Source organism: Bacillus rossius, chromosome 2 (genome assembly GCF_032445375.1).
Source record: "Bacillus rossius redtenbacheri isolate Brsri chromosome 2, Brsri_v3, whole genome shotgun sequence".
NCBI classification, from domain to species: domain Eukaryota; kingdom Metazoa; phylum Arthropoda; class Insecta; order Phasmatodea; family Bacillidae; genus Bacillus; species Bacillus rossius.
Genome location: NC_086331.1, coordinates 119,537,666 through 119,563,618, shown reverse-complemented (window position 1 = coordinate 119,563,618; position 25,953 = coordinate 119,537,666).

Genomic DNA, 25,953 nt, shown 5'->3' with positions numbered 1-25,953 from the left:
GCTCACGAGGAGAGGTGGCACACTATAGTAGCAAGGGCAGTGGCGTGCCCACGAGGACAGGTGGCACACTATAGTAGCAAGGGCAGTGGCGTGCCCACGAGGAGAGGTGGCACACTATAGTAGCAAGGGCAGTGGCGTGCCCACGAGGAGAGGTGGCACACTATAGTAGCAAGGGCAGTGGCGTGCTCACGAGGAGAGGTGGCACACTATAGTAGCAAGGGCAGTGGCGTGCTCACGAGGAGAGGTGGCACACTATAGTAGCAAGGGCAGTGGCGTGCTCACGAGGAGAGGTGGCACACTATACTAGCAAGGGCAGTGGCGTGCTCACGAGGAGAGGTGGCACACTATAGTAGCAAGGGCAGTGGCGTGCTCACGAGGAGAGGTGGCACACTATAGTAGCAAGGGCAGTGGCGTGCCCACGAGGAGAGGTGGCACACTATAGTAGCAAGGGCAGTGGCGTGCCCACGAGGAGAGGTGGCACACTATACTAGCAAGGGCAGTGGCGTGCTCACGAGGAGAGGTGGCACACTATAGTAGCAAGGGCAGTGGCGTGCTCACGAGGAGAGGTGGCACACTATAGTAGCAAGGGCAGTGGCGTGCCCACGAGGAGAGGTGGCACACTATAGTAGCAAGGGCAGTGGCGTGCCCACGAGGAGAGGTGGCACACTATAGTAGCAAGGGCAGTGGCGTGCTCACGAGGAGAGGTGGCACACTATAGGAGCAAGGGCAGTGGCGTGCTCACGAGGAGAGGTGGCACACTATAGTAGCAAGGGCAGTGGCGTGCTCACGAGGAGAGGTGGCACACTATAGTAGCAAGGGCAGTGGCGTGCTCACGAGGAGAGGTGGCACACTATAGTAGCAAGGGCAGTTGCGTGCTCACGAGGAGAGGTGGCACACTATAGTAGCAAGGGCAGTGGCGTGCTCACGAGGAGAGGTGGCACACTATAGTAGCAAGGGCAGTGGCGTGCTCACGAGGAGAGGTGGCACACTATAGTAGCAAGGGCAGTGGCGTGCTCACGAGGAGAGGTGGCACACTATAGTAGCAAGGGCAGTGGCGTGCCCACGAGGAGAGGTGGCACACTATACTAGCAAGGGCAGTGGCGTGCCCACGAGGAGAGGTGGCACACTATACTAGCAAGGGCAGTGGCGTGCTCACGAGGAGAGGTGGCACACTATAGTAGCAAGGGCAGTGGCGTGCTCACGAGGAGAGGTGGCACACTATAGTAGCAAGGGCAGTGGCGTGCTCACGAGGAGAGGTGGCACACTATACTAGCAAGGGCAGTGGCGTGCTCACGAGGAGAGGTGGCACACTATAGTAGCAAGGGCAGTGGCGTGCCCACGAGGAGAGGTGGCACACTATAGTAGCAAGGGCAGTGGCGTGCCCACGAGGAGAGGTGGCACACTATAGTAGCAAGGGCAGTGGCGTGCTCACGAGGAGAGGTGGCACACTATAGTAGCAAGGGCAGTGGCGTGCTCACGAGGAGAGGTGGCACACTATAGTAGCAAGGGCAGTGGCGTGCCCACGAGGAGAGGTGGCACACTATAGTAGCAAGGGCAGTGGCGTGCCCACGAGGAGAGGTGGCACACTATAGTAGCAAGGGCAGTGGCGTGCCCACGAGGAGAGGTGGCACACTATACTAGCAAGGGCAGTGGCGTGATCACGAGGAGAGGTGGCACACTATAGTAGCAAGGGCAGTGGCGTGCTCACGAGGAGAGGTGGCACACTATACTAGCAAGGGCAGTGGCGTGCTCACGAGGAGAGGTGGCACACTATAGTAGCAAGGGTAGTGGCGTGCTCACGAGGAGAGGTGGCACACTATAGTAGCAAGGGCAGTGGCGTGCCCACGAGGAGAGGTGACACACTATAGTAGCAAGGGCAGTGGCGTGCCCACGAGGAGAGGTGGCACACTATAGTAGCAAGGGCAGTGGCGTGCCCACGAGGAGAGGTGGCACACTATAGTAGCAAGGGCAGTGGCGTGCCCACGAGGAGAGGTGGCACACTATACTAGCAAGGGCAGTGGCGTGCCCACGAGGAGAGGTGGCACACTATAGTAGCAAGGGCAGTGGCGTGCCCACGAGGAGAGGTGGCACACTATAGTAGCAAGGGCAGTGGCGTGCCCACGAGGAGAGGTGGCACACTATAGTAGCAAGGGCAGTGGCGTGCCCACGAGGAGAGGTGGCACACTATAGTAGCAAGGGCAGTGGCGTGCCCACGAGGAGAGGTGGCACACTATAGTAGCAAGGGCAGTGGCGTGCTCACGAGGAGAGGTGGCACACTATAGTAGCAAGGGCAGTGGCGTGCTCACGAGGAGAGGTGGCACACTATAGTAGCAAGGGCAGTGGCGTGCTCACGAGGAGAGGTGGCACACTATAGTAGCAAGGGCAGTTGCGTGCCCACGAGGACAGGTGGCACACTATACTAGCAAGGGCAGTGGCGTGCCCACGAGGAGAGGTGGCACACTATAGTAGCAAGGGCAGTGGCGTGCCCACGAGGAGAGGTGGCACACTATAGTAGCAAGGGCAGTGGCGTGCCCACGAGGAGAGGTGGCACACTATAGTAGCAAGGGCAGTGGCGTGCTCACGAGGAGAGGTGGCACACTATAGTAGCAAGGGCAGTGGCGTGCTCACGAGGAGAGGTGGCACACTATACTAGCAAGGGCAGTGGCGTGCTCACGAGGAGAGGTGGCACACTATACTAGCAAGGGCAGTGGCGTGCTCACGAGGAGAGGTGGCACACTATAGTAGCAAGTGCAGTGGCGTGCCCACGAGGAGAGGTGGCACACTATAGTAGCAAGGGCAGTGGCGTGCCCACGAGGAGAGGTGGCACACTATACTAGCAAGGGCAGTGGCGTGCTCACGAGGAGAGGTGGCACACTATAGTAGCAAGGGCAGTGGCGTGCTCACGAGGAGAGGTGGCACACTATAGTAGCAAGGGCAGTGGCGTGCCCACGAGGAGAGGTGGCACACTATAGTAGCAAGGGCAGTGGCGTGCCCACGAGGAGAGGTGGCACACTATAGTAGCAAGGGCAGTGGCGTGCCCACGAGGACAGGTGGCACACTATAGTAGCAAGGGCAGTGGCGTGCCCACGAGGACAGGTGGCACACTATAGTAGCAAGGGCAGTGGCGTGCCCACGAGGAGAGGTGGCACACTATACTAGCAAGGGCAGTGGCGTGCTCACGAGGAGAGGTGGCACACTATAGTAGCAAGGGCAGTGGCGTGCCCACGAGGAGAGGTGGCACACTATAGTAGCAAGGGCAGTGGCGTGCCCACGAGGAGAGGTGGCACACTATACTAGCAAGGGCAGTGGCGTGCTCACGAGGAGAGGTGGCACACTATAGTAGCAAGGGCAGTGGCGTGCTCACGAGGAGAGGTGGCACACTATAGTAGCAAGAGCAGTGGCGTGCTCACGAGGAGAGGTGGCACACTATAGTAGCAAGGGCAGTTGCGTGCTCACGAGGAGAGGTGGCACACTATAGTAGCAAGGGCAGTGGCGTGCTCACGAGGAGAGGTGGCACACTATAGTAGCAAGGGCAGTGGCGTGCTCACGAGGAGAGGTGGCACACTATAGTAGCAAGGGCAGTGGCGTGCTCACGAGGAGAGGTGGCACACTATAGTAGCAAGGGCAGTGGCGTGCACACGAGGAGAGGTGGCACACTATAGTAGCAAGGGCAGTGGCGTGCTCACGAGGAGAGGTGGCACACTATAGTAGCAAGGGCAGTGGCGTGCCCACGAGGAGAGGTGGCACACTATAGTAGCAAGGGCAGTGGCGTGCCCACGAGGAGAGGTGGCACACTATACTAGCAAGGGCAGTGGCGTGCTCACGAGGAGAGGTGGCACACTATAGTAGCAAGGGCAGTGGCGTGCTCACGAGGAGAGGTGGCACACTATAGTAGCAAGGGCAGTGGCGTGCCCACGAGGAGAGGTGGCACACTATAGTAGCAAGGGCAGTGGCGTGCCCACGAGGAGAGGTGGCACACTATAGTAGCAAGGGCAGTGGCGTGCCCACGAGGAGAGGTGGCACACTATAGTAGCAAGGGCAGTGGCGTGCTCACGAGGAGAGGTGGCACACTATAGTAGCAAGGGCAGTGGCGTGCCCACGAGGACAGGTGGCACACTATACTAGCAAGGGCAGTGGCGTGCCCACGAGGAGAGGTGGCACACTATACTAGCAAGGGCAGTGGCGTGCTCACGAGGAGAGGTGGCACACTATACTAGCAAGGGCAGTGGCGTGCTCACGAGGAGAGGTGGCACACTATACTAGCAAGGGCAGTGGCGTGCTCACGAGGAGAGGTGGCACACTATACTAGCAAGGGCAGTGGCGTGCTCACGAGGAGAGGTGGCACACTTTAGTAGCAAGGGCAGTTGCGTGCTCACGAGGAGAGGTGGCACACTATACTAGCAAGGGCAGTGGCGTGCCCACGAGGAGAGGTGGCACACTATACTAGCAAGGGCAGTGGCGTGCCCACGAGGAGAGGTGGCACACTATAGTAGCAAGGGCAGTGGCGTGCCCACGAGGAGAGGTGGCACACTATAGTAGCAAGGGCAGTGGCGTGCCCACGAGGACAGGTGGCACACTATACTAGCAAGGGCAGTGGCGTGCCCACGAGGAGAGGTGGCACACTATAGTAGCAAGGGAAGTGGCGTGCTCACGAGGAGAGGTGGCACACTATAGTAGCAAGGGCAGTGGCGTGCTCACGAGGAGAGGTGGCACACTATACTAGCAAGAGCAGTTGCGTGCTCACGAGGAGAGGTGGCACACTATACTAGCAAGGGCAGTGGCGTGCTCACGAGGAGAGGTGGCACACTATAGTAGCAAGGGCAGTGGCGTGCTCACGAGGAGAGGTGGCACACTATAGTAGCAAGGGCAGTGGCGTGCTCACGAGGAGAGGTGGCACACTATAGTAGCAAGGGCAGTTGCGTGCCCACGAGGAGAGGTGGCACACTATAGTAGCAAGGGCAGTGGCGTGCCCACGAGGAGAGGTGGCACACTATAGTAGCAAGGGCAGTGGCGTGCCCACGAGGAGAGGTGGCACACTATAGTAGCAAGGGCAGTGGCGTGCCCACGAGGAGAGGTGGCACACTATACTAGCAAGAGCAGTTGCGTGCTCACGAGGAGAGGTGGCACACTATACTAGCAAGGGCAGTGGCGTGCCCACGAGGAGAGGTGGCACACTATAGTAGCAAGGGCAGTGGCGTGCCCACGAGGAGAGGTGGCACACTATAGTAGCAAGGGCAGTGGCGTGCCCACGAGGAGAGGTGGCACACTATAGTAGCAAGGGCAGTGGCGTGCCCACGAGGAGAGGTGGCACACTATAGTAGCAAGGGCAGTGGCGTGCTCACGAGGAGAGGTGGCACACTATACTAGCAAGGGCAGTGGCGTGCTCACGAGGAGAGGTGGCACACTATAGTAGCAAGGGCAGTGGCGTGCTCACAAGGACAGGTGGCACACTATAGTAGCAAGGGCAGTGGCGTGCCCACGAGGATAGGTGGCACACTATAGTAGCAAGGGCAGTGGCGTGCCCACGAGGAGAGGTGGCACACTATAGTAGCAAGGGCAGTGGCGTGCTCACGAGGAGAGGTGGCACACTATAGTAGCAAGGGCAGTGGCGTGCTCACGATGAGAGGTGGCACACTATAGTAGCAAGGGCAGTGGCGTGCCCACGAGGAGAGGTGGCACACTATAGTAGCAAGGGCAGTGGCGTGCCCACGAGGACAGGTGGCACACTATACTAGCAAGGGCAGTGGCGTGCCCACGAGGAGAGGTGGCACACTATAGTAGCAAGGGCAGTGGCGTGCTCACGAGGAGAGGTGGCACACTATAGTAGCAAGGGCAGTGGCGTGCCCACGAGGACAGGTGGCACACTATACTAGCAAGGGCAGTGGCGTGCCCACGAGGAGAGGTGGCACACTATACTAGCAAGGGCAGTGGCGTGCTCACGAGGAGAGGTGGCACACTATACTAGCAAGGGCAGTGGCGTGCTCACGAGGAGAGGTGGCACACTATAGTAGCAAGGGCAGTGGCGTGCCCACGAGGACAGGTGGCACACTATACTAGCAAGGGCAGTGGCGTGCCCACGAGGAGAGGTGGCACACTATACTAGCAAGGGCAGTGGCGTGCCCACGAGGAGAGGTGGCACACTATAGTAGCAAGGGCAGTGGCGTGCCCACGAGGAGAGGTGGCACACTATAGTAGCAAGGGCAGTGGCGTGCCCACGAGGAGAGGTGGCACACTATAGTAGCAAGGGCAGTGGCGTGCCCACGAGGAGAGGTGGCACACTATAGTAGCAAGGGCAGTGGCGTGCCCACGAGGAGAGGTGGCACACTATAGTAGTAAGGGCAGTGGCGTGCCCACGAGGAGAGGTGGCACACTATAGTAGCAAGGGCAGTGGCGTGCTCACGAGGAGAGGTGGCACACTATAGTAGCAAGGGCAGTGGCGTGCTCACGAGGAGAGGTGGCACACTATAGTAGCAAGGGCAGTGGCGTGCTCACGAGGAGAGGTGGCACACTATAGTAGCAAGGGCAGTGGCGTGCCCACGAGGAGAGGTGGCACACTATAGTAGCAAGGGCAGTGGCGTGCCCACGAGGACAGGTGGCACACTATACTAGCAAGGGCAGTGGCGTGCTCACGAGGAGAGGTGGCACACTATAGTAGCAAGGGCAGTGGCGTGCTCACGAGGAGAGGTGGCACACTATAGTAGCAAGGGCAGTGGCGTGCTCACGAGGAGAGGTGGCACACTATACTAGCAAGGGCAGTGGCGTGCCCACGAGGAGAGGTGGCACACTATACTAGCAAGGGCAGTGGCGTGCTCACGAGGAGAGGTGGCACACTATACTAGCAAGGGCAGTGGCGTGCTCACGAGGAGAGGTGGCACACTATAGTAGCAAGGGCAGTGGCGTGCTCACGAGGAGAGGTGGGACACTATAGTAGCAAGGGCAGTGGCGTGCTCACGAGGAGAGGTGGCACACTATAGTAGCAAGGGCAGTGGCGTGCTCACGAGGAGAGGTGGCACACTATAGTAGCAAGGGCAGTGGCGTGCCCACGAGGACAGGTGGCACACTATAGTAGCAAGGGCAGTGGCGTGCCCACGAGGACAGGTGGCACACTATACTAGCAAGGGCAGTGGCGTGCCCACGAGGAGAGGTGGCACACTATACTAGCAAGGGCAGTGGCGTGCCCACGAGGAGAGGTGGCACACTATAGTAGCAAGGGCAGTGGCGTGCTCACGAGGAGAGGTGGCACACTATAGTAGCAAGGGCAGTGGCGTGCCCACGAGGAGAGGTGGCACACTATAGTAGCAAGGGCAGTGGCGTGCCCACGAGGACAGGTGGCACACTATAGTAGCAAGGGCAGTGGCGTGCCCACGAGGAGAGGTGGCACACTATACTAGCAAGGGGTGTGGCGTGCTCACGAGGAGAGGTGGCACACTATAGTAGCAAGGGCAGTGGCGTGCCCACGAGGACAGGTGGCACACTATAGTAGCAAGGGCAGTGGCGTGCCCACGAGGAGAGGTGGCACACTATACTCGCAAGGGGTGTGGCGTGCCCACGAGGAGAGGTGGCACACTATAGTAGCAAGGGCAGTGGCGTGCCCACGAGGAGAGGTGGCACACTATAGTAGCAAGGGCAGTGGCGTGCCCACGAGGACAGGTGGCACACTATAGTAGCAAGGGCAGTGGCGTGCCCACGAGGAGAGGTGGCACACTATACTAGCAAGGGGTGTGGCGTGCTCACGAGGAGAGGTGGCACACTATACTAGCAAGGGCAGTGGCGTGCTCACGAGGAGAGGTGGCACACTATAGTAGCAAGGGCAGTGGCGTGCTCACGAGGAGAGGTGGCACACTATAGTAGCAAGGGCAGTGGCGTGCCCACGAGGACAGGTGGCACACTATAGTAGCAAGGGCAGTGGCGTGCCCACGAGGACAGGTGGCACACTATAGTAGCAAGGGCAGTGGCGTGCCCACGAGGAGAGGTGGCACACTATACTAGCAAGGGGTGTGGTGTGCTCACGAGGAGAGGTTGCACACTATAGTAGCAAGGGCAGTGGCGTGCTCACGAGGAGAGGTGGCACACTATAGTAGCAAGGGCAGTGGCGTGCTCACGAGGAGAGGTGGCACACTATAGTAGCAAGGGCAGTGGCGTGCTCACGAGGACAGGTGGCACACTATAGTAGCAAGGGCAGTGGCGTGCCCACGAGGAGAGGTGGCACACTATAGTAGCAAGGGCAGTGGCGTGCTCACGAGGAGAGGTGGCACACTATAGTAGCAAGGGCAGTGGCGTGCTCACGAGGAGAGGTGGCACACTATACTAGCAAGGGCAGTGGCGTGCTCACGAGGAGAGGTGGCACACTATAGTAGCAAGGGCAGTGGCGTGCTCACGAGGAGAGGTGACACACTATAGTAGCAAGGGCAGTGGCGTGCTCACGAGGAGAGGTGGCACACTATACTAGCAAGGGCAGTGGCGTGCTCACGAGGAGAGGTGGCACACTATAGTAGCAAGGGCAGTGGCGTGCTCACGAGGAGAGGTGGCACACTATAGTAGCAAGGGCAGTGGCGTGCTCACGAGGAGAGGTGGCACACTATAGTAGCAAGGGCAGTGGCGTGCCCACGAGGAGAGGTGGCACACTATAGTAGCAAGGGCAGTGGCGTGCCCACGAGGAGAGGTGGCACACTATAGTAGCAAGGGCAGTGGCGTGCCCACGAGGAGAGGTGGCACACTATACTAGCAAGGGCAGTGGCGTGCCCACGAGGAGAGGTGGCACACTATAGTAGCAAGGGCAGTGGCGTGCTCACGAGGAGAGGTGGCACACTATAGTAGCAAGGGCAGTGGCGTGCCCACGAGGAGAGGTGGCACACTATAGTAGCAAGGGCAGTGGCGTGCCCACGAGGACAGGTGGCACACTATACTAGCAAGGGCAGTGGCGTGCTCACGAGGAGAGGTGGCACACTATAGTAGCAAGGGCAGTGGCGTGCTCACGAGGAGAGGTGGCACACTATAGTAGCAAGGGCAGTGGCGTGCTCACGAGGAGAGGTGGCACACTATAGTAGCAAGGGCAGTGGCGTGCTCACGAGGAGAGGTGGCACACTATAGTAGCAAGGGCAGTGGCGTGCTCACGAGGAGAGGTGGCACACTATAGTAGCAAGGGCAGTGGCGTGCCCACGAGGAGAGGTGGCACACTATAGTAGCAAGGGCAGTGGCGTGCCCACGAGGAGAGGTGGCACACTATAGTAGCAAGGGCAGTGGCGTGCCCACGAGGAGAGGTGGCACACTATAGTAGCAAGGGCAGTGGCGTGCCCACGAGGAGAGGTGGCACACTATAGTAGCAAGGGCAGTGGCGTGCCCACGAGGAGAGGTGGCACACTATACTAGCAAGGGCAGTGGCGTGCCCACGAGGAGAGGTGGCACACTATAGTAGCAAGGGCAGTGGCGTGCCCACGAGGAGAGGTGGCACACTATAGTAGCAAGGGCAGTGGCGTGCCCACGAGGAGAGGTGGCACACTATAGTAGCAAGGGCAGTGGCGTGCTCACGAGGAGAGGTGGCACACTATAGTAGCAAGGGCAGTGGCGTGCTCACGAGGAGAGGTGGCACACTATAGTAGCAAGGGCAGTGGCGTGCCCACGAGGAGAGGTGGCACACTATAGTAGCAAGGGCAGTGGCGTGCTCACGAGGAGAGGTGGCACACTATAGTAGCAAGGGCAGTTGCGTGCCCACGAGGACTGGTGGCACACTATAGTAGCAAGGGCAGTTGCGTGCCCACGAGGAGAGGTGGCACACTATAGTAGCAAGGGCAGTGGCGTGCCCACGAGGACAGGTGGCACACTATAGTAGCAAGGGCAGTGGCGTGCTCACGAGGAGAGGTGGCACACTATACTAGCAAGGGCAGTGGCGTGCTCACGAGGAGAGGTGGCACACTATAGTAGCAAGGGCAGTGGCGTGCTCACGAGGAGAGGTGGCACACTATAGTAGCAAGGGCAGTGGCGTGCCCACGAGGACAGGTGGCACACTATACTAGCAAGGGCAGTGGCGTGCCCACGAGGAGAGGTGGCACACTATACTAGCAAGGGCAGTGGCGTGCTCACGAGGAGAGGTGGCACACTATAGTAGCAAGGGCAGTGGCGTGCTCACGAGGTGAGGTGGCACACTATAGTAGCAAGGGCAGTGGCGTGCCCACGAGGAGAGGTGGCACACTATAGTAGCAAGGGCAGTGGCGTGCCCACGAGGACAGGTGGCACACTATACTAGCAAGGGCAGTGGCGTGCTCACGAGGAGAGGTGGCACACTATAGTAGCAAGGGCAGTGGCGTGCTCACGAGGAGAGGTGGCACACTATACTAGCAAGGGCAGTGGCGTGCCCACGAGGAGAGGTGGCACACTATAGTAGCAAGGGCAGTGGCGTGCTCACGAGGAGAGGTGGCACACTATAGTAGCAAGGGCAGTGGCGTGCTCACGAGGAGAGGTGGCACACTATAGTAGCAAGGGCAGTGGCGTGCCCACGAGGAGAGGTGGCACACTATAGTAGCAAGGGCAGTGGCGTGCCCACGAGGAGAGGTGGCACACTATAGTAGCAAGGGCAGTGGCGTGCTCACGAGGAGAGGTGGCACACTATAGTAGCAAGGGCAGTGGCGTGCCCACGAGGAGAGGTGGCACACTATAGTAGCAAGGGCAGTGGCGTGCTCACGAGGAGAGGTGGCACACTATAGTAGCAAGGGCAGTGGCGTGCTCACGAGGAGAGGTGGCACACTATAGTAGCAAGGGCAGTGGCGTGCCCACGAGGACAGATGGCACACTATAGTAGCAAGGGCAGTGGCGTGCCCACGAGGAGAGGTGGCACACTATAGTAGCAAGGGCAGTGGCGTGCCCACGAGGAGAGGTGGCACACTATAGTAGCAAGGGCAGTGGCGTGCTCACGAGGAGAGGTGGCACACTATACTAGCAAGGGCAGTGGCGTGCTCACGAGGAGAGGTGGCACACTATAGTAGCAAGGGCAGTGGCGTGCCCACGAGGAGAGGTGGCACACTATAGTAGCAAGGGCAGTGGCGTGCTCACGAGGAGAGGAGGCACACTATAGTAGCAAGGGCAGTGGCGTGCTCACGAGGAGAGGTGGCACACTATAGTAGCAAGGGCAGTGGCGTGCCCACGAGGAGAGGTGGCACACTATAGTAGCAAGGGCAGTGGCGTGCCCACGAGGAGAGGTGGCACACTATAGTAGCAAGGGCAGTGTCGTGCCCACGAGGACAGGTGGCACACTATAGTAGCAAGGGCAGTTGCGTGCCCACGAGAACAGGTGGCACACTATAGTAGCAAGGGCAGTGGCGTGCCCACGAGGACAGGTGGCACACTATACTAGCAAGGGCAGTGGCGTGCTCACGAGGAGAGGTGGCACACTATAGTAGCAAGGGCAGTGGCGTGCCCACGAGGACAGGTGGCACACTATACTAGCAAGGGCAGTGGCGTGCTCACGAGGAGAGGTGGCACACTATAGTAGCAAGGGCAGTTGCGTGCCCACGAGGAGAGGTGGCACACTATAGTAGCAAGGGCAGTGGCGTTCTCACGAGGACAGGTGGCACACTATAGTAGCAAGGGCAGTGGCGTGCTCACGAGGAGAGGTGGCACACTATACTAGCAAGGGCAGTGGCGTGCCCACGAGGACAGGTGGCACACTATACTAGCAAGGGCAGTGGCGTGCCCACGAGGAGAGGTGGCACACTATAGTAGCAAGGGCAGTTGCGTGCCCACGAGGACAGGTGGCACACTATAGTAGCAAGGGCAGTTGCGTGCCCACGAGGACAGGTGGCACACTATACTAGCAAGGGCAGTGGCGTGCTCACGAGGAGAGGTGGCACACTATAGTAGCAAGGGCAGTGGCGTGCCCACGAGGACAGGTGGCACACTATACTAGCAAGGGCAGTGGCGTGCCCACGAGGACAGGTGGCACACTATAGTAGCAAGGGCAGTGGCGTGCCCACGAGGACAGGTGGCACACTATAGTAGCAAGGGCAGTGGCGTGCCCACGAGGTGAGGTGGCACACTATAGTAGCAAGGGCAGTGGCGTGCCCACGAGGAGAGGTGGCACACTATAGTAGCAAGGGCAGTGGCGTGCTCACGAGGAGAGGTGGCACACTATACTAGCAAGGGCAGTGGCGTGCCCACGAGGAGAGGTGGCACACTATAGTAGCAAGGGCAGTGGCGTGCCCACGAGGAGAGGTGGCACACTATAGTAGCAAGGGCAGTGGCGTGCTCACGAGGAGAGGTGGCACACTATAGTAGCAAGGGCAGTGGCGTGCTCACGAGGAGAGGTGGCACACTATAGTAGCAAGGGCAGTGGCGTGCCCACGAGGAGAGGTGGCACACTATAGTAGCAAGGGCAGTGGCGTGCCCACGAGGAGAAGTGGCACACTATAGTAGCAAGGGCAGTGTCGTGCCCACGAGGACAGGTGGCACACTATAGTAGCAAGGGCTGTTGCGTGCCCACGAGGAGAGGTGGCACACTATAGTAGCAAGGGCAGTGGCGTGCCCACGAGGACAGGTGGCACACTATAGTAGCAAGGGCAGTGGCGTGCCCACGAGGACAGGTGGCACACTATACTAGCAAGGGCAGTGGCGTGCTCACGAGGAGAGGTGGCACACTATAGTAGCAAGGGCAGTGGCGTGCCCACGAGGACAGGTGGCACACTATACTAGCAAGGGCAGTGGCGTGCCCACGAGGAGAGGTGGCACACTATAGTAGCAAGGGCAGTTGCGTGCCCACGAGGAGAGGTGGCACACTATAGTAGCAAGGGCAGTGGCGTGCTCACGAGGAGAGGTGGCACACTATACTAGCAAGGGCAGTGGCGTGCCCACGAGGACAGGTGGCACACTATACTAGCAAGGGCAGTGGCGTGCTCACGAGGAGAGGTGGCACACTATAGTAGCAAGGGCAGTTGCGTGCCCACGAGGACAGGTGGCACACTATAGTAGCAAGGGCTGTTGCGTGCCCACGAGGACAGGTGGCACACTATACTAGCAAGGGCAGTGGCGTGCTCACGAGGAGTGGTGGATCACTATAGTAGCAAGGGCAGTGGCGTGCCCACGAGGACAGGTGGCACACTATACTAGCAAGGGCAGTGGCGTGCCCACGAGGAGAGGTGGCACACTATACTAGCAAGGGCAGTGGCGTGCCCACGAGGACAGGTGGCACACTATACTAGCAAGGGCAGTGGCGTGCCCACGAGGAGAGGTGGCACACTATAGTAGCAAGGGCAGTGGCCTGCCCACGAGGACAGGTGGCACACTATACTAGCAAGGGCAGTGGCGTGCTCACGAGGACAGGTGGCACACTATAGTAGCAAGGGCAGTGGCGTGCCCACGAGGACAGGTGGCACACTATACTAGCAAGGGCAGTGGCGTGCTCACGAGGAGAGGTGGCACACTATAGTAGCAAGGGCAGTTTCGTGCCCACGAGGAGAGGTGGCACACTATAGTAGCAAGGGCAGTGGCGTGCTCACGAGGAGAGGTGGCACACTATAGTAGCAAGGGCAGTGGCGTGCTCACGAGGAGAGGTGGCACACTATAGTAGCAAGGGCAGTGGCGTGCCCACGAGGACAGGTGGCACACTATACTAGCAAGGGCAGTGGCGTGCCCACGAGGAGAGGTGGCACACTATAGTAGCAAGGGCAGTTGCGTGCCCACGAGGAGAGGTGGCACACTATAGTAGCAAGGGCAGTGGCGTGCTCACGAGGAGAGGTGGCACACTATAGTAGCAAGGGCAGTGGCGTGCTCACGAGTAGAGGTGGCACACTATAGTAGCAAGGGCAGTGGCGTGCTCACGAGGAGAGGTGGCACACTATAGTAGCAAGGGCAGTTGCGTGCCCACGAGGAGAGGTGGCACACTATAGTAGCAAGGGCAGTGGCGTGCTCACGAGGAGAGGTGGCACACTATAGTAGCAAGGGCAGTGGCGTGCTCACGAGGACAGTTGGCACACTATAGTAGCAAGGGCAGTGGCGTGCCCACGAGGAGAGGTGGCACACTATAGTATTAAGGGCAGTGGCGTGCCCACGAGGAGAGGTGGCACACTATAGTAGCAAGGGCAGTGGCGTGCCCACGAGGAGAGGTGGCACACTATAGTAGCAAGGGCAGTGGCGTGCCCACGAGGAGAGGTGGCACACTATAGTAGCAAGGGCAGTGGCGTGCTCACGAGGAGAGGTGGCACACTATAGTAGCAAGGGCAGTGGCGTGCCCACGAGGACAGGTGGCACACTATAGTAGCAAGGGCAGTGGCGTGCCCACGAGGAGAGGTGGCACACTATAGTAGCAAGGGCAGTGGCGTGCTCACGAGGAGAGGTGGCACACTATAGTAGCAAGGGCGGTGGCGTGCTCACGAGGAGAGGTGGCACACTATAGTAGCAAGGGCAGTGGCGTGCTCACGAGGACAGGTGGCACACTATAGTAGCAAGGGCAGTGGCGTGCCCACGAGGACAGGTGGCACACTATAGTAGCAAGAGCAGTTGCGTGCTCACGAGGAGAGGTGGCACACTATAGTAGCAAGGGCAGTGGCGTGCTCACGAGGACAGGTGGCACACTATAGTAGCAAGGGCAGTGGCGTTCCGACAAAGACGAGCAGTGGTGTACCTATGAGGAATGGGCAGTGACATATCAACAAGGACGGGCAGTGCCGTACCACCAAAGACGAGCAATGACGTACCTATGATGACGGACAGTGACGCACCAACGAGGAAAAACAATGGCGAACTTATGATGACGGGCAGTGACGTACAAAAGAAGACGGACAGAGGCGTAACTACCAATGTGAATGGGCAGTGGCGTACCAACAAAGACGAGCAGTGACGTACATACGATGATGGAAAGTGACGTACCAACGAGGACACACAGTGGCGTACTTATGATGAAGGACAATGAAGTACCAAATAGGACGAACAGTGGCGTACCAATGTGGATGGGCAGTTGCGTACCAACAAAGACGAGCAGAAGTGTACCTATGAGGAATGGGCAGTGACGTATCATCGAGGACAGACAATGGCGTACCATCGAGGACGGACAGTGGCGTACCAATGACAATTGGCAATGGCATACCAACGAGGACGGGCTTTGGCAAACCACAAGGAGGGGTAGATATGGACTTAAGTAGCGTTACTGATGGTCGTATAGGTATCTAAATAAAAGTTGTTTTAATAGATAACCTAGTCACATAGAGTAACTGTAACAGAACTATAGATACATATGGTGTCCTACTGAAGCTTAATGAACAGTGCGAGGGTGTTCTACCCGTGGTCTTCCATTTCGACGCCCAGGCACATGAGCTAATTATAAACAAGTGTCATATTTTGTAATGATGTCGTTATTTCACACAAAGTTATTTTCATACAGGGTTTCATTATTTTAAAGAAACAGATTGGAACAATCCTTATTGAGTAAATCTTTTATTTATATTAAATATTATTAAAAACTTTGTGCGTGGCTACTTAACTATTTTAAATTAAACAGAAAATAATATTCAGCTTTGAATAATAATTTTAACTTTGAAATAAATCTTGTTGCAATATATGAAGAAAATTTTTTAACAACGGCATTTTTTTTAGACCTAATGCTTTAGTTAAATGTCTTTGGATGGATACTGAATATTGTTCCCCGCACTTTTTAACATTTTACCTCTTCGTTCTGCTACAACTCATTTTATTTAGTACCTACACATGAGTTTCCATAAGAAACGATACAAGATATTAATTCAAATATGACTGTTGTAAATAGGGTTTCATATAGTGTAATGTCAATATAATTTATACTTCTGAAAAATTCGATTAAATATTGTGTATTCGGTTTGCAGCGTAGTGTGCCAATATGCAGCGTTCGTTCAGAATGAAATTTTATATAGATAAACATTTCAACCTAAAAAAAATATTTAGTAGTTATGAATCCATCCACATTATTTCATTTGTAACATTTTTGTCGTCAGGCGTGCTGCGAAGGAAGAATTGTGACGCGTTCCGTTCAGTTACCACCCTTATTTATTGGTATTTTCCCCGTGCAGTTTTCAAAGCGTCATTAAGAAACACCCTTCGCCCATGTGTTTTCCTCTTGCCAGTCTAACCGGGTATACATTTTCATTATAATCTTCTTCAGCCGATGGCTACGACTGCCTGGGGGAGCAGAACCCTGTGCTGTGTTTGATTTTCCTTAGTTTTTTTTATTTTATTAGCGACAAGGAAACAATATCGCCGCGGAGATGGGACAATGGAGGTGATCAGCGCATCTCCGCCACCGCCTATCCGTCGTGCTTATTGTTATGCGTCCCTGCCCTAACGGGATGCGTTTCAATTAAACTTGGTTCGATACTACTTTCGTGGAGGCCGGGGTCGATGCCGTGCGAGAGAGAGAACCTTCAGCTCTCAAGGTTGTACAGTCACAGCAAAACTCAAACCAATCCAGGAAAAAAATTATGCTCGCCTTATTACGAGAGTGGCATGTAATAAATAAATCCTCCTGAGGCAGGAGTCGGAATGAGGAGCTAGGGCCGGGTGTCCGCCATCTTGGATTATGACGTCATGGATATCCTTGACCTTAAACTCGACGTTGGCCGGTGACCTTCAATTTTTGCTCAAATGTGCCCAAATTGACTAAATAATTTGCCTAAACTCACCTCAATTTTCAAAAAATATCAAAAAAACTTCAGGTTTTAGGATGCATTATCTTCTGATAGAATTCGCATACATTTGAGGTATTTAAACATTTAACGAATTGCAGATTGCTCCAAGTGGAAGCCATTATCAGTTACCTGTGCACCAAGATCTTAGGTTTAGATTCAGGTCCAGGCCTCATCGCAATTGGTTGCTGAACATCTGTTAGTGTGCTTGTACGCATAAGTGTCTAGAACCTAAACTTTGGAGAAAAATTTCCGCAGGTAGTTCCACAGTAGGCAAACAGACTTCACGTTTACAATGATTCGCATGCCGTCTCAAATGATCAATACGAGTAAACCAAGCATGGCACTTACCACAGCGAAACTTAATAGGAAAAAGATTCTTCATTCATTTACTCCTCTCGTGTCTGCGTGCATTATGGGCAAATGCGAACGACTTTTCGCAGTAGCTGCCAAGATGTCTAGACGATGTCAGCGAACCCGTCGATGTTGCTGCGGTTGTAGCAATTCCCGTTATACTCCCAAGCGCATTGATACAACGCTGTTGTGCCGAAAACTTAAAATATCTGAGGCAAAAACATGTTAAAATGACTTGAGTACAAAAATGACATTTAACTGAAACCACTAATTACAACATCACAACTATCCTCAAACATTTAGATTGCGTGTACAACGCTTCGAACTTCAATATTTTACCCGCAAAAACTCTACCAACTTTAAATGAACCCCTCGAGTCTGTGGGTGAAAACTGGCCGGACACTCGCCTTAGAGTTAGTCGAGCGTACTGTCCCGGACTCGCTCGACGAGTCGTCTCTTCCACCAGCACGCCTGCCGACTAGGGTTCTCCTGCCCCAACAGCGCTAGAGCCGGACCTCAATGGCGTGTTCCCAACCAGGCACAACGAGTTGCCCCGATAACTGCGACACAGCGACGCGAAGAACAGGCCACAACCCTCTTCGTTCACCTCCAGCAAGTCAGCCCCTGTCACACTCAAACCAGGGGGCTTGAAAAATGCAGTTCCGTTAACACTAGTACACAAAGTCAATAATAGTGGCCTCGGGGCTTAAAGTCATAGTCGGGTATATCATTACACAGCCATGGCATGCCAGCCACAAACCAACCACTGCAGTCACACACATAAGCCCACGAGTATTTCATTCAGAGTTTCTGCTCAATATCTCGTACTCGCTCGGCAAACAAAAAGCGACACATCAACGGCGATACTTTTCCGACCTCGGGTGCTACCTTCCACCTTCCACAGGTCCCAAAACAGTAGAGAGACTTTTCACATAAAAATCGCCCAACGAGTCCTCAACTCAGTCCACGAGTTGACGCATCAAATTGCCGACGATTACCTTCTTCGTTAAGTCGCTCTTCACAGCTCTGCCTTCCGGTCCCTCCTCGACGACTGGGCTAAGTCCTATTTCCAAAGTAACGTGTAAGTTGAACTTGCCAGTCCCAGAGACTACGTTTGCTTTCGATGATCAATGCGTGCTCGGGCATAGTGACGTTTCTGGTGGTCTGGTTGGGTGGTGGCAGAACGACGATCGTGGAGGCATGCTTCATGCTACCGCACTCTCTGTGCTCTGTGCTCAGATCTGGGGTATATATACTCCTCGGGCGCGCTTCCCCATCTTACTCGAATCTCCCAGAAGGTTCGAGTTACTCCTACTTCGGCGGAGATGGAAGGAGGTGGGGTACTCACGTGAGTGGTCACGTGGTCACGTGGTCATCACAACCACTACACTGCTTCAGCCGAGGCGCGAGAAACCAGCGGCGATAACTTCCCTGGAAGATTGGCCACCCGCAGCACACATGTTGTGGGCAGCAGCTAGCCACCACAACAAACTGCTTGTTTCATTTCTAACAGCCAAACCTTTTGCAAAGTGGATTCTTCGCATATTCTATTTTCTCATACCATGGGACTATACACGGCGTGCTTTGCTCCATATGCCCGATATATAGTCCTTGAAAATCATTTTCAACCTCTATAATAGAAGGGAATATACTTACTTTACTGTACAGTTACTGGACAACCCTTACGATTATTTTAAGAAATATTACTACAAATAGACCTAGACCTAAAATCTCCTATTTATATGTATACGACTTCAGAAAACATTATGATTATTCACTAAAAGTACCCGAACAAATAATCATACAAATGTGTTCATATGCTTTACGGCTTACTGCAGAACAAAGAGTCTTTTAATCATGTATCAATAAGTATTGGCTACATATCTGGATAGTTAGCGAAAGGAACTGTTGTACACCTTCTCATAGAGACAAGTAAACTATGCTGAACTATGCTAAATGGTCCTTACTTATATACTTAAAGCCAGGGGCGAAAAACTATAGGATTCTCGGAGGGAGGGCCATGGAAATTTCAGAGTGGGGAGGTGGGGTGGTTTCGTTGCTCGAGAGTTTTGCGCGTGGAGTTAACAGACGCAGGTCATCTCTGGTTAGGGTGCTTGTACATTGCATAACTTAAATTGGCCTATATATGTACATGCAATTAGCATAAAACTAAATATACATAAAGTTTTCCATTAAACAAACTCATAGTTTTGACACTCAAGTATATCAACCCCTCTTCACGGTCATGCTTTTGCAAGCGCAAACGGGCCCTATCACTGAAGGGTTTCTTAATTCCAGAGGGAACCCCCTCCACTGGGATCTTCTTTTCATGCTCGCAGCGATTGGTATAATACATCAGTCAAAACAACAATCATTTTCATTAACATGTAAGTCAAAACCAAAAACAGTTTCTTTCTTTTATCTAATTATAATATTTTTACTTGTATTTATTTGTACGTGCACACTTCATATACATTATGTAGGACGCACATTCAACTAAAAGGAACACTTGCATATTTAGCTTCGTTGAGATCAATAGGGTACATTTACAGAAGAATCGATGAAATACGATTAGATGAGATAAGCACGATACAAATGGTAGGAAATGGTAGAATACAATCGTAGGATGCGTTTGACATGATAAGGTTGGATATTATGGTCAAGGTACTGTTGGTAGGATACTATAGTAGACAGAATACTATTGGTAGCCTGACTATAGTAGCGTCGCTTGACAGCTTAGCCATACTCATGCTGGTGCTCGCCAACTGGACTCGGACAATGACTTCCTCGGAGTCCCCATAGAACTCGCTCAGGTAGTATCAGCTCGCTCGCTATCGTCCCCTCGCTTCGGGATGCCGCCGCACAGGCTTACCAACTGGACTCGGACAGATATACTCTCTGTCTGCAAGTCCATGCGCATCTAACTCCCTCGGTTCCTAATCCCATGAGGGCATATCCGAAAAGGAGATTGATGGATCTTTCTTATGTCCAAATTCAGAAGTCCAAATATTGGGCATAGATTCCGAGAACCGGGAAACAGATATGCCATTTCCAATAGTGGTATGGTTATTGACAGCCGAACATCTAAGTCGAGAGGTTGAGGAGACCCATCCCAACATCGGCGCCACCGAACCAGCCATGAACCCACCATATAACCCCAGGTTAACCTCAGTGCAACCCCCCACTGAGGGACCAGTGGTGCTGACACAGACCTACACCTAACACATCCCTGGACCCCTCGGTCATCCAGTTACTCGTGATCCAATCGAGGCCATCCACCTCTACTAGCTGTGCAAGCTGGTACCCGAGCATTAAGTAGCTAACCACTTTCACTCGTCATCAGATCGGGGACTCCTCTGAGTGTGCTCCAAGCTTAGGAGCTACCACTGCCGCCACGAGACCATCTCCAATTCTGATCCAGGGCCATTACAGGAAACCTCAGCAGGAAACTTACACAGTAAGGGATCAGTCCCATGGCATCTTTCATATTCAGGTAGAGTGCTGTCCCGGGCAGGTGCCGGCATAAGACCGCCCCAACATGACCATGGACGTTCTCGGTTGCCAACCTCAGATTGTCCCCCGCCCGAAGGTTACAGCCTTGCCAAAGCCCGGTTTGGCCCGGCCGAGGCGACCCCAACCCAAGCAACCACCCTTCGCTATTCCATACACATCCTGGGTTCTTCACTGTGAGCCCAATGCCTTGAGACACTACCTAGTATTTGGGGGTCAAAACCTCCCCAATAGGTGTTCGGATCGACCATGGGCGTAGCCAACCATCCACATCCTACAAGTCTACTAGAATACTCGTTCCGACACACCGAGGAAGTCAGAGGAGTGAGCACCCCCGGCATTGCCCATATCAGTTATGTCAAAACTGGTGCCACGAGAAGTCTGTGGGTTGCCGTAAGCGGGAGAGGCTCTATGTTCGCATCGCACGTCCGTTATGGAGTCCTGGCGAGAGCACCACTCAGACACTAGAGCCGGCTGCAGCTCGACGAGTTGACTGCGTGTGAAGGTGTTCAGGCACTTCCCTAACATTTGCTATATCGCTACACTCCTTTGAAACTCGTCCGTTCAACTACTGAATTCAACTTATCACCTCGTCTGAAAAAAAAAACGTCTAAAGGTACTTTACCCCACATATCAGTAAGCCTGAGAGCTATAATAGCCAGGTTTTTATGTTATATTTTACATAGCATTTAAATATTTTATCAGCTTGTTTACATCCTGTATATGCCAACTCAACCACGTGTAGTCCAGAAATAGAAAGTAGCACACAATAATCTTGTGAAACTCAGCCTCACATAAATTTGACATAGGGTTTATAGTGGTTTCCAACTCTATGGGTAGAGGTGTATTTTTCCTTGCATGATAATGCACAGACCTCCAAGATTACAGTAGAGAGTACCAACATGGCAATTTTGCATCTTTTCTAGGGTTAGGGTCGAAACATTAAAATTTACCTCACCAAATAAGTATGGAGCCTTTATCTCTACATTAACTTCAGAGCTAAAAGAAGTCCCCGTAGATGTATAATATGTTAACCTGTGGATCTGCAGAACGGGGCCAAAACATAATTGCCAAAAAAATCTAAAAAATCTATTGACGTGACAATGTCTAATAAATCGATGAACGCCGGCTGCACGCAAGAAAAAATGTCCCGTAACGCACATTGTCCCGCTAGGCTGTGTCCCGTTACGCTCATTGTACGCTTGCGCAGCATCTATCTCTCTTCCACTCGATTGGAACAACCATAGATTTGACTTTTTCGAGGCACCTTAAACTTGAAACACTTCCATTCGTTTCCTACTTTTCCTATCATCGTCCTATCCTTTAACAGAATAACACAGATTGGAAGAAGTTAAATAACAAACATGTATAAAAGTTATAGTTAAAATAATCTTTTCGTTAAAGTAATACACATATTTGAATTAATGAGTGCGAGTAAATTTTATCAATTAAATTGTAGATTTCATTTCACTCCTTCTTTGCATCCATACAAAATAGTGATAATTCAATAAAAAATGATTCAATTTTATTCATAAAAGTATGCAATCATTTCATCAATGTTTTGTTATGACGTTGTCACGTTAAACTATCGTCTGTAAAACCATTTTACAGACAACCAATTTTTGTTAAATACACATGAAGATTTCGATACATTTATGATTGTATTTGGTGATCATTTATCTCACCAATGTTTCAGCAGTATTTATTGCACTCAATACGCATTAACCGCGGAAGGAACGTTCATTTAACCTCAGTGCATGTATGAGTTGTGAAGTGGAATACGTGTATATATTTATCAAAAATTGAATTCAATCTAGTTTTATCTTGTTTTAATATCACATATTATATCCTACTTTACGCCAGAGAGATAATTGGGGCTTGAATACTAAATTAACCTATACTTGAAATTTAATTTGTTTATACGCTCTATCTCTTTCTCTCTGACTTGTATCCTCTCCCTTTTGCACTGCAAGCAAGTGGCCATCCAACTACATTATAAAGGGAAACTAATAATTTTATTTTAAATCCCCTCCCCAGGCTCTAAAACGTCTCCTTATAAAGAATAAACGGATTTTAAAAACCCTTCGCTGAAGTTTGTTAATCTTGTAATTTAAATAAGTAACCTTGCTACTGTCATATCGCCGTCAATATGTCGCACTCGAGCTGTAGAGCTCTAGCTGTCTCCATCTTCATGTCGTCCTCGAGCTTTCACCCTCAACATATCACCCTCGAACTATCGCCTTGAAATATAGCCTTTGACATGTCGACGTCTAGCTGCCACCCTCTCTATAGCGATCTCGAGCTTTCTCCATTGACATGTCTCCCTCTTTATGTCGACCTCTGTGGTCGCCTCCCTCCCCCCTTCTGCATGTTGACGTCCAGCTGTCACCCACTTCGTGTCGACCTCCAGCTGTCACCCCCTCAATAGCGAACTCTCGAGCTTTCGCCTTTCAATTGTCTCCCTCTTCATGTCGACCTCTATGGTGCTCCCTCTGCATGTCGACTCTAGCTGCCACCCTCTTCATGACTACCTCCAGCTGTCACCCTCTGAACAGCGAACTCTCGAGCTTTCGCCTTTGACATGTCTCCCTCTTTATGTCAACTTCTATGGTCGCCCCCTCTGCATGTCGACTCTAGCTGCCAGCCTCTTCATGACTACCTCCAGCTGTCACCCTCTGAACAGCGAACTCTCGAGCTTTCGCCTTTGACATGTCTCCCTCTTTATGTCAACTTCTATGGTCGCCCCCTCTGCATGTCGACTCTAGCTGCCAGCCTCTTCATGACTACCTCCAGCTGTCACCCTCTGAACAGCGAACTCTCGAGCTTTCGCCTTTGACATGTCTCCCTCTTTATGTCAACTTCTATGGTCGCCCCCTCTGCATGTCGACTCTAGCTGCCAGCCTCTTCATGACTACCTCCAGCTGTCACCCTCTGAACAGCGAACTCTCGAGCTTTCGCCTTTGACATGTCTCCCTCTTCATGTCGACCTCTGTGATCGCCCCCTCTGCATGTCGACTCTAGCTGCCACCCTCTTCATGACTACCTCCAGCTGTCACCCTCTGAATAGTGAACTCTCGAGCCTTCGCCTTTGACATGTCTCCCTCTTCATGTCAACTTCTATGGTCGCCCCCTCTGCATGTCGACTCTAGCTGCCAGCCTCTTCATGACTACCTCCAGCTGTCACCCTCTGAATAGTGAACTCTCGAGCCTTCGCCTTTGACATGTCTCCCTCTTCATGTCGACCTCCGTGGTCGCCCTCGACATGGCCGCAGGTGTCGCAGCCCGGGCTGGGGAGGAAGGCCACGGTGAGTCACGCCGTGTTGCGGGGGTGTTAGGAGGGTCCTCCCAGGCCGGCGCGGACCCACCCAACCTCAACATCCACTTGGGGATCTGACTTATTGTGTTCGCGCGCCCCTGCGCCCTGCCCGCTTCACCTGCCTTCCCCCATTGATTATTGGGAGGTTGGGAGGGAAAAGGATGGCAGGTCTCTATTAGACAATGGAGGAGATCAAGCTGAAAAAAGAGAGGTTAAAAAAAAAATACCACTGTAGTTTATGTTTAAACACGAACTTTCTGTGTCTCAGCAGGGTGTTTTTTTTTTCTTTACATTGTCAAGAAGTATAAATTTACATACGCGTAATTGTCTTCCGGCTTTTTGCTCGCTACACCCACACTCTGTTTCGTTCTCTTGTCTCTGCTGTGATTTACTAATGCATCGGTTCCGCCTCGGTTCATTTCCAAGAAGTGTCTGACGAGACATGATCCCGAAACCAATGACGGTGCGAGGGAATGCGGATAAAATAAACAATATTATTAATACTTGTTTTGAAACAGGTGGCTGGATAGTTGAACATCACCCTGCCTTGAGTTCATTTAAATATAAAACTGTAAATGAGGTACATGTTTAGGATTTTTTTTTTGTGGATAAACTCCTCGAAAACGAAACTCTTCGAAAGCTAAACTGAAATATGATTTTGTGACAAAACTTTGCAAACTTATCATAAAATGAGGGCTGGTATTTTGCCTTCTTCAGAACCACTGCATTTCTTTCGTGGCATTGTCGTGCCAATATGGCCGGCTTGCTCTATCTCTTACACTGTCTTCCGAACAGATTAGGGTGTTTTTTTCCTGCGCTATAACCTCGTCACCTCTGTGTTTATGAAAAAAGGCCACATATATTTTGTATGATTTTTTATTTACTGCTTTCAATCTCGGATAACAAAATAAACAAGAAAGAAAATTTTATTCCATTAAGGCCAAAAATCAAGTATAAATATTTAATTGCATAATGAGAATTTTCTAATTAATATGAATCTATGTATTCCCATTAAACAGATTCCAGATTATTCGATGGCCTGGCTCGTAAAGTCAGCGCAAGCTACATACTTACAGTTAATCAAGTTAATCATTGCACGAATAATAATTATGTTGCTTTGAAAGTGCGTTTATTAATATTTATAAGGGTTTTAATTATGCCCCAACAAGCACGCAGATACGCATTACAAAGACTGAGTTTAAAGTTCTTAATTCCACTCAGTTTTTAGTACGTAGGTACTGACCTCATTTGAGTTTGATACTAAAACGTTCACAATTATTTACAAATTTTAAAATGAATAATGTTGCATAAAATCATGTTTTTGTAATAATATTATATAGAATATTAGAATGACTAAGTTTCTCTTGGGTGCGGTGAAAATAAATATATTTATCTTAAATAAAGTTGTGTCTAGAATTAATTTTCATTATAATTTTTAACTCTTATTTTATCGACTTAAATGTAGAACCAGTTTATTAAAATTGTATTTACGACTAGAATGGACAGGAGAAATTTTAAATTTTATCTTTCTTTAACGAATAACAATTATTTACAGTTAAATAGGAAAAGTAGTGCTCTGAAGTTGTAGTCATTTGGCTTTATGCAAAATATTTTGTACGTCACTTAACTCGAAGCAATGCTAAGAGCGGCTACAAAACAAAAACTATTTCGTTTAAAAAAAAACTGCATGTTCGCGCAACTTCAACCAAAAACGTTTATCGATTTTGTTTGGCCATAATACCCGTGATAAATTGTTGCTGAAACGTGAAAACGTGATTCAATATTAAATACGGTTTGTTAGAGTAAATATTTGTTGAACTTTTGCGCGTATTCGTCTCTCGTGTGTCCGCGGGGCGGTGTGATTCTGGTTTAAATCCTAACAAGATGAAGCGACGATACATTTTGACGTGATAACGTCTTATAAATCGATGAACGCCGGCTGCACGCACGAAAAATTTTCAGGTTCCGCCTGAGCCGAGCGTGCAAGAACCGGCCAACCACCGTGCGAGAAAATTTTCTATAATATCAAACAGGTTAAGGCGGGCTTTTTAACTAATTGTTCGTGATTAAATTGAAACAAAATATTTTAATTAAATTTGCAAAAATTGTAAATAATATTTTAAAATTAAAAAGTAT